We start from the raw sequence: 10,559 nt of genomic DNA on the forward strand, positions 1-10,559 counted from the left end.
AAATACTCAGTGAAATGACCTCCGGGGTTTTAATTCTGGTTCCACCACTCGATTGTCATTTGACCTTGGACAAATAATTTTTTTCTCTGGGCCCCAGTTCCCCCTCTGTAAAACAGGTTGGAGGAAATGCTTGGATGCTCTTGTAGTTCCTTCTAGCCCTAATATTTTAGAAGGAGACTGCCAGGGATTTAGAGAACAAGGTAGCACCAGCAGGTAATGTCTCTGCGACTCTCCTTCCAGGTCAGCAAGGCTCTGGGACCCCTTCACCTTGAAGCCATAATATTCAGCTGTAGGTCTTTGGCTTTCTCTCCTCTGGCTATTTAATCAATGGTAAAGGGAGGATTTCTGTCCACCCTTCTCAGTAGATGTGACGCGCCCTGGCTATCAGCATTTTAGCATCGTTCCTTTATTATATGAAGGGCCAGTGACAGGATCTAAATGTCTCTGGTTAATTATTTTTCAAGTCCGGTGTCGCCCTTCAGACTCTGCCGGTCTCCAGCTGCAGGGATGATTAAGTGACGTTTTAAGCAACAGGTGCGCCCCCTGGTGACCTATGTAAAAATTGCAGAAAGGCTCAGCCATTCAACAAATACTGAACTTAAATCCTGCCTCTGCCTAACCTTCAAGGCAGGATTAAAAAAATGGACACATATGTCCTGTAAAGTAATATATAGTTTACAAATGGTAAGGTTATATATGTGAAGCTTGTATTTACACTCGCAGAACCAACTCTTGCCCATTTGGCGTGTCCACCCTTCTGTAATTGGGGTAGAGGATATATTGAGTTTGACACGGCCATCCTTTAGTTACACCTGTCTCTCAGTGAAACAATGGAATCAATTATTCCAGGAGATAATCAGCTTTCTGTTGTTGGAGATGTAGAAGCAGATGTTGCAGGCATCCTTCTTGGGAATGTTAGAAAAGGTTAGGTATAAGTTTAGATTCACTGATTCAAATGAGCGAATATTTATTGAGTACCTACTATATCTCAGAAACTTCCTAAAAGACAGGATGTACAAGTTGTGAACAAAACTAAGTCCTTGTTTTATGAGCTTACATTTTATTGGGGGAAATAACCTCCAATGTTATTTTCTAATCAGAGATTCTCAGATTCAGCAATTCCAAGTAATGGTAGTCTTGCTTGGCAAACATTGGTAACAGATTTTGGCCAGGGGCTCAGGGCCCTAAGGAGATTTTGTATATCAGAGTGAGAGCAGCTGAGACCTCTGGACATCACCCTGACAGACAGGAGCCCAACCACTAGGTTCTGAGTTCTGAAAGTGGAGAGGCTGGTTCAAGGCTTTTGTTCTCCAAGGTACAATTAGTCCTGGCTGTAGCCTGTGGATGGGAGGAGAGGAGAAAGGGGAACATGTATAGGCATCAGGAGTTGCATATATTCTCAAGTCACCAGAGCTGGAAGACATCTTCGAGATGATCTCTTCAAACATCCTCATTTTATTTATTTATTTATTTTTTAAATTGAAGTATAGTTGATTTACAGTGTTGTGTTAATTTACGTTTTTAAAATATTCCTTTCCATTATGGTTTATCATAGGATATTGAATATAGTTCTCTGTGCTATATAGTAAGACCTTGTTGTTTATCCATTCTATATATAAAGGCTTACATCTGCTAACCCCAACCTCCCACTCCATCCCTCCCCCAGCCCCCTCCCCCTTGGCAACCACCAGTCTGTTCTCTATGTCCCTGATTCTGTTTCTGTTTCGTAGATAGGTTCATTTGTGTCATGTTTTTGATTCCACATACAAGTGATATCATATGGTATTTGTCTTTCTCTTCCTGACTTACTTCACTTAATATGATAATCTCTAGTTGCATCCATGTCACTGCAAATGGCATTATTTCATTCTTTTTAATGGCTGAGTAGTATTCCATCATATATATATACCACACCTTTTTATCCATTCATCTGTTGATGGGCATTTAGGTTGTTTCCATATCTTGGATATTGTGAATAGTGCTGCTATGAACATAGGGGTGCATGTATCTTTTTGAATTATAGTTTTGTCTGGATATATGCCCAGGAGTGGGACTGCTGGATTATATGGTAATTCTATTCTTAGTTTTCTGAGGAACCTCCATATTGTTTTCCACAGTGGCTGCACCAACTTACATTCCTACCAACAGTGTAGGAGGGATCCCTTTTCTCCACACCCTCTCCAGCATTTGTTATTTGTAGACTTTTTAATGATGGCATTTCTGACCAGTGTGAGTGGTACCTCATTGTAGTTTTGATTTGCATTTCTCAAAACTCTGAGGTCCCTCCCAATACCACATGTCTGTGATTCAGCTAACCATTCATTACAAACCAGTATCCCTTAACTGACAAAAAAAAAGTGATCTTGATTTTAAATCAATGTTAGTATGAATTAGCAAGAGGTGAATTAGCGGTAACACCCTCATTTTAGAGGCAGAGTAACTGAGACCCAGAGAGAAATGCCTTTCCTGAAATCACAATCAATGATCATTAGCAAATGGGAATTAAAAATTGAATTTGTATGTATTGATAGGAGAAAAAACATATTATAAATTAGTGTGAATAATGTGATTCTAATTTTGATTAGAAGTCATATATGACTATCTTTTGGAGATGAGATTGCAAGGGTTTTAACTTTTCTTTGGTACGCATTGATGTATTTAAAAATATTCTACAGTGAGGATGCATAATTGTAAAAAAAAACCCCATTATTCAAAAGAATTTGTATTTTCAGTGACTCAAAGGAGATAAACCAAAACCCAATAGCAGTGATAGAACACACACACACACACACATTTTTTTTTCCACTTTTGTGAATCTTCCACATTTAAAAAATAACTGTTGTAGAGATTGCTAGTCTTCCCTGTATGCAGTGCTCTCCTCTGGGCATGCAACAAGCAGGATTACCCTTCCTTTGCTCTTGCACTTATTGTAGGATCATATGACTAATTCTGGCCAATAAGTGGTGGCCCATGTGATCAGAGGAAATGGGCAGGATTGCCTCAGGGCCACCGCATTTAATTTCCAGTGCGAGTCTTTCTAGCACAAGAGAATTCCAAGTCTTGTACTGAGATTGAGGCGTCTTAAGATGGAAGCTTCCTGCACCACTGAGCGGTGGACCAGGAGGACAGCTGCCCTGAAGAGGTGCTCAGACATGTTGTGGACTTTGTATTAAAAGGAAATAAACTTTTCTGGGTTATGCCACTGAGATTTTGGTGGTGTTTGTTGCCCCAGCATTACCTAGTCTATTCCGACTAATACAATAACATGTATAACTTATATACTATATATAACTTATATATTAAAAAGAAGTATTACCATTTCATGAAATATAATCAAACCTGTACCATAATCAGAAATGTTTATGTCCAATTTTATATTAAATTATATTTTAAAGACTAATCAACTAAGATTGATTTAAAATCAAGATCACTTTTTTTTTTCAGTTAAGGGATATTGGTTTGTAATGCATGGTTAGCTGAATCACAGACATGTGGTGTTGGGAGGGACCTCAAAGTTTTATCTTGCACATTTCACAAGTTCATATATAGAGAGGTATAAAGCAACCATCCAATACAAGTTAAGTTGTCTAAACCAGGGGTCCCCAACCCCCGGGCCGCAGACGGGTAGTGGTCGCACAGCAGGAGGTGAGCGGCCAGTGAGTGAGTGAAGCTTCATCTGCCACTTCGCATCCCCCCCATCGGTCGTATTACCGCCTGAACCACTGGTCGCATTACTGCCTGAACTAAACCTCCATCCCAACCCCCGTGGAAAAATTGTCTTCCACAAAACTGGTCCCTGGTACCAAAAAGGTGGGGGACCGCTGGTCTAAACCAATGGGTTCCAAAACTTTGACGAGCTGAAATACCAGGAGAACTTTAAAAAAATTGAGACTCCTAAGTCACACTTCTGGAGTTTTGGTTAAGGAGGTCCAGGGTAGGACCTAGAAATGGCATTTTAAGAAACCTGCCGTGTGATTTCAGTCACAAGTCTAGGAATAGCTGGTCTAGAGGATGACTTTCAAATTGAATTTGTCGTTACTTAAAATTAAGCTTCATTTAAAGTTTGTATTCACATGAAAACTGAAATCACTTTTGTAAATTCAGGTCAGGTTCTTTCAAAGCAGAATCCAAGATGGGGATTCATGTGCATGTGATTTATTAAGGTGTGCTCTCAGGAGAAGCCTGTAAGGGAACGGGGAAAGCCAGGAAGGGGAGGGGAAGAAGCTGCGCAAGAATATGATCTCAGCCAAGTCTAGCCTCAGCATGATTGTGCAGATTGCTTGGAAGTGCAGGTTGTACCACAGAGCTTGCCCCATTTGGGGTCAAGGAAGCTGGGCTTCTGCGTAGCCCCCGCACTGGGCAGTCATTGGCTAGGGGCAGCCTGGGTTGGGGGAAATGTAAACTGTGAGGTGCCTGCAATCACCCAAAGACAATTTTTGGGCGGAGGTTGGTAAGCTCTTAGTAGGAATTCAGTTGGTAGCTGGGGCATAAGGGTACCGAACTGGAAAAGAAGATCTCAGGGATACCAATAACATCTGCTATAGTCTACCTCTGCCACCACTTAGATCCACCTGCATCTCAGATGGAATTCACTTCATCTTGTCTCAGCTTCTCCAGGATTCTGGATAGCCGTAACTTACAGTGAAAGCTACAGGAGAGGAATGAGATGAGTCACAGCCCTCAGTTCCGTATCTGGCCCTCAGGCTGCCATTGACACTTACCTTCTCCTTTCTCTCCCACCCGTTAGAGATTCTCTTCACCTCCATTTAGCATTTCTGCTGGTCTAGGTGGCTTGACTGGTGGAGTAACCTAGACCCTCAGGGGGTCTGAACCCCTTATTATCATGTCCTTATCAGGCCATGGTTGCTCTCTTTTGCCCATTTACAGTTAAACTTGGCATGAGAGTAAGAAGAGACACCCAGTGGCGAACATGTTCCTCCCTGCCCCCACTCTTGTGGCAGCATCCCTACCTTCTTATGGTGGTAAGGGTCCATCACTGCTGGAAGTAAGGTGAGGCCTTGCTTGGACTGGTGGTATACTGGCACAAGGCACACAAAGTGTCCAGGAGGCAGCCATACTTTTAAGTTCAATGAGACTCTTATTTTGTTCCCTGGTGTAAGCGAGCTCCCTCTGGGGACCAGGACCTCTAGACGCCCAGAGGCCAGAGTTGCAGGCATGGGAAGCACAAATTCCCTAAGGGGGTCACAGGGAATAAAGGTGAGCGGGGGGCCTCTCCTATTTCCATCTCTTGGTTCCTAGATGGAATATTCTACCCCTGGAGGACATTCCACTTATACTGGCCATTGGTTTAAGGATACCTGGCACCTTGCATGCATCTTGAAGAGGTCATTTAACCAGTATCAGATTAGCCTCTTTTGGATGATGTGGTATGTGATAAGACCACCGGATTCCATGTGCCCACTGCTTTCTTCTTTGGCCATTGATAGGGTCCCTTGGTCCAAGGCAAAATTGTCTATGGCTTCATGACGGTAAATCAGATACTCCGCAGGAATGGGACTAGAGTGAGGAAAGTGAGGTGCCTAGGGTGCAGACCTTAAGATGAGTACCTTAAGTGTACAAAGCTCACTCTTCTGTACTCTTCTGTACTGCTTCACCTTGGTGCAGGCCCTGACTCTGTGAGCCTTCAAGTAATGGTGTTAGTGGAGACACTCCAGGCAGGAAGGGCAAATGATATACCCAGAATATGTGCCAATCCAATCAAGGTGAATTGCTGCCACTTCCAGGATCGATGCTTCCAGCGATGGCCCACACGGCCCACATGGCCGTAGGTGGCTGGTTGGTCTCCTTGAAGGATGATACCATACTGGGGGCCTGAGTGTTGGTCTCTGTTGCTGACAGGTTGGGGATCAGCAGCAGCAGTAGCCAGATCAACCTTGGGGAGAGAGAGATGGTGCTGTAGGGCCTGTGCATAACCTCCATCTCTGTCACCGTGGCTGTTCCACTCATGATCCCATTTCACCAACGCTAGGGTGGCCAAGGACAGAGGCTGGCTAACATCTACTGGATCCTGTCCACTTGGTTTTTTCATGCCTTTCCTGCAGTAGAAGCCCTCTGGTGGGCATTAATGTGTGATCCAAAGTGTACAATTCATCAGAAAGACGCATGCACCCCAGTGTTCATTGCAGCACTATTTACGATAGCCAGGACATGGAAAAAACCTAAATGTCCATCAACAGAGGAATGGATAAAGAAGATGTGGTACATATATATACATATATACAACAGAGGAATGGATAAAGAAGATGTGGTACATATATACAATTTCGTGTCCATAAAAGGAACGAAATTGGGTCATTTGTAGAGACATGGATGGACCTAGAGACTGTCACACAGAGTGAAGTAAGTCAGAAAGAGAAAAACAAATATTGTATATTAATGCATATATGTGGAACTGAAAAAATTGGTATAGATGATCTTATTTACAGAGCAGAAATAGAGACACAGACATAGAGAACAAATGTATGGATACCAAGGGGAAAGGGGTGGGTGGGATGAATTGGAAGACTGGGACTGACATATATATATACTATTGATACTATGTCTAAAATAGATAACTAATGAGAACCTACTGTATAGCACAGGGAACTCTACTCAATGCTCTGTGGTGACCTAAATGGGAAGGAAATCCAAAAAAGAGGGGATATATGTATACATATAGCTGATTCACTATGCAGTACAGTAGAAACTAACACATTGTAAAGAAACTCTACTTCAATAAAAATTTAAAAAAATAAAGTAAAAAAAAAAACAAAGTGTACAATTCATCAGTTTTTAGTATATTCACAGAGTTGTGCAAATCTTAGTACATTTAATTACCCCCAAAAGAAACCCTGTACCCTGTAGCAGTTATCCCCCATTCTTGCTTCTCTCCCCTTCTCCCTGCCCCAGCCCCAAGCAACCACTAATCTACTTTCTTTCTCTATGGATTTGTCTATTCTGGGCATTTCACATAAATGGAATCATATATAATATGTTGTCTTTTGTGTCTGGCTTCTTTCACTGAACATGTTTTCAAGGTTCATCTATGCTATAGCATGTATCAGTACTTCCTAATGTTTTATTGCCAAACATTGGCCATTGTATGAATATACATTTTGTTTATCCATTCATCAATTGATGTACATTTAGGTTGTTTCCACTTTTTGGATATTATGAATAATGCTGCTATGAACATTTGTGCACAAGTTTTTGAGTGGACATATTTTTTCATTTCTCTTGGGTTGCTGGGTCAGATGGTAGCTCTATGTTTAGCATTTTGAGGAAATGCCAAACTTTTCCACAGGGACTGCACCATTTACATTCCTGCCAGCGGTGTGTGAGGGCTCCTCTTTTCCTACCACACATACCTCCAGTACCATGGGATCCGTGGGTCATATGGTCTGTGTGACAGGGTTGCTCGTGATGCAGGCTGAACTTGCTGCAGAATCCTTTTTTGCTTCGAGTTCCTCTCAAAACTGACATCCTTCCACGTCCTCAATAAATAGGTCAGAGCAGTATCCCCCAGTGTGGTATATGCTGCTTCCAAACCCCAAAAGGCTTACCAAGGCTCTTTCTTGGTAGCAGTAGGCATAGGGTACAATACCATGTATTTTACTTTGAAGGGGATGTCCTGGCAAACCACTGAACCCCTGAAAACTTCACTGATGGGGCAAGCAGGCCCCTGAATTTCTGTAATATTTATCTCCTGGATATCCAGAGTAGTTGCCACTTCATGGTTACCAGGTCAAATTAATATGCTGTCATCAATATAGTGGACCAGTACAGTATTTTCTGGAATGTCCACATGGCCCAAGTCTCTTCAGGATATTTTGCGACAGAGGGTGTAATTGTTGCATATACTTGTCCATCCCATATCCATGTCCATCCATGTCCATATACTTGTCCATCCCTGAAGCAAACTCCTTCCAATCCTCCTTCCTGATAGGTATTAAAAATAATGCCAGGGCTTCCCTGGTGGCGCAGTGGTTGAGAGTCCGCCTGCCGATGCAGGGAACGCGGGTTCATGCCCCGGTCCGAGAGGATCCCACATGCCGCGGAGCGGCTGGGCCCGTGAGCCATGGCCGCTGAGCCTGCGCGTCCGGAGCCTGTGCTCCGCAACGGGAGAGGCCACAACAGTGAGAGGCCCACGTACCGCAAAAAAAAAAATTATAATAATGCCAGATCAAAAGCAACACTGTGTACCAGAGGCCATGTTACTGTGTTCTAGTAAAGATGCTAAATGTAGCAAAGCAACTGCACTTGGTCCTAATTCTTGGTAGATGTGATAGTCCACTGTCATCTGACATATTCATTTGCTTCTTAGAAGGGCCAGACTAGTGAATCAAATGGACACATGGTGGAGACAATGGCCTCTGCGTCATTCACATCTTTGAGGGTAGTACCAATCTCTGCTGTTCCCCCAGGAATGCAATGTTGTTTTTTATTTATTATTTTGTCTAGAAGAGGGTATAGTTTCAGGGACTTCCATCTGATCTTTCATACTACAGTAGCTTTTACTCCATAGGTCAAGGATGAATATGGGCTTTCGCTAACTGCTAGGTAAGACCATTTCAAATATATATTTAAGAGCTGGGGAGATGGCTACCAGTTGGTCTGTGGACTCAGTGGATTCACTGTGAGATGGACTTGGTCCAGGACTCTGTTTATTACTTGACCTTAATCTGCCACTTCTCTAAAAGGAGACAATGATGGCCCTTTGGGTCCCTGGGTTTCTGTGTCAGCTCAGACTCTGTAAATTACAGCCGTCAAAAGATCTAGGTATTTCTTTTTACCCCACCATTGGCACTACAGTTATCCAAATACTTTGAGGAAGGACTGGAGGTATCACTACTATACACACTTATTGTGGTGTTTCAGGGCACTTCCCCCAAGGGGACTCAGCCTTCCTTTCTTTAAAAAAAAAATAAAGTATAGGTTTTTTTTTTAAAGGTTTTATTTTGAAACAATTTCAAACTTACAGAAAAGTTGGAAGACTAGTACAAAGAAATTTTGCATGCTCTCTCGCAAAAGCCCTATTCAAATTTTATCAAGAATGTCCTGGGTCTTCCCTGGTGGTGCAGTGGTTAAGAATCTGCCTGCCATTGCAGGGGACAGTGGTTCAATCCCTGGTCCGGGAAGATCCCACATGCCGCGGAGCAACTAAGCCCGTGTGCCACAACTACTGAGCCTGCGCTCTAGAGTCTGAGAGCCACAACTACTGAAGCCCGCGTGCCTATAGCCCATACTCTGCAACAAGAGAAGCCACTGCAATGAGAAGCCCGTGCACCTCAACAAAGAGTAGACCCCACTCGCCGCAACTAGAGAAAGCCCGTGTGCAGCAACGAAGACCCAACGCAGCCAAAGAAAAAAAGTAAATAAATAAACATCTACCTGTAGCTACTAACTCCCCCAAAACAAAACAGAACAAACAAACAAACAAAAAAAGAATTGTCCTTTATAGCGACTTGTCCAGGATCATGTGTTGCATTCACATACCAGGTCTCTGTGGTCTCCTCCAATCTGCAACAGCTCCCCTGTCTTTCCTTAACTTTCATGACTTACATTTTTTGAAGGCCAGTCATTTTGTAAAAGGTCCCTCAAAATGGTTTTGTTTAATATTCATATATGATTAGACCTAGGCTATACATTTTGGCCAGAACACTGCAGAAGTGATGCTGTATTTTTCTGATTGCAACCCTACATGATGTGGATTTGTCCCATTACTGGTGGTATTAATTTGATCACTTGATCAAGATGGTATCTACCATATTTCTCCACTATAGTTACTTTTCTCCCTTTTGTAAATAGTAAGAATTTTGCTGGGAAATACTTTGAAGCTGTAGTAAATCTCATTCCTCATCCCATTTTAGCACACTAATTTTAGCATCCATTGCTATTTCTTGCCTTAATTATTACTTCAGTGGTTGCCAATGTTGATTTTCTGATTCCATCAATTTTCAGTTGGCATTCGACTATAAGGAAACACTTTTTCTTCTCCCCATTTATTTCACTCATATATCTGTGTCATTGTGGACTCATTGATTTCTATTATTCAACAAGTTATAATCTGGTACTATCAATTATTTATTTTGATGATCAAATTGTACCGGGTATTTCCAGTGAGAGTTCCTTTACACTAGTCTCTCTGTTCGTGTTACATATCTCCATCATTCTCTGAACATTTCTTTACTTTCTAGAATAATAAGACTTTTCCAGGTGTCACTTTGTTCTTTTCCTGCTCTAGTCCTGGAATCAGCCACTTTTTTTCCCCAAGCAGTCTTACTTTCTTTAAATGGACAATGCTATTTAGAAATGAATACCTATTGGAGTATTGCTGCTTCCAGGCCCCCTCAACTGTCAGAATTAGAATATATACATACATACATACATATATGTGTATGTGTAGATATGTACATATATGTGTGTTTGCGAGCGTGGATGTGTGTGTGGGGGGGTGTCATGCATATACACACATATAAATATGGATATCTCTATTGGTATATGTTGAAAATCATTAGTTTATACCTATACCTTCACTTCCCATCCAACACCAATCCAAC

This window comes from Delphinus delphis, chromosome 8 (genome assembly GCF_949987515.2).
Source record: "Delphinus delphis chromosome 8, mDelDel1.2, whole genome shotgun sequence".
NCBI classification, from domain to species: Eukaryota; Metazoa; Chordata; class Mammalia; order Artiodactyla; family Delphinidae; genus Delphinus; species Delphinus delphis.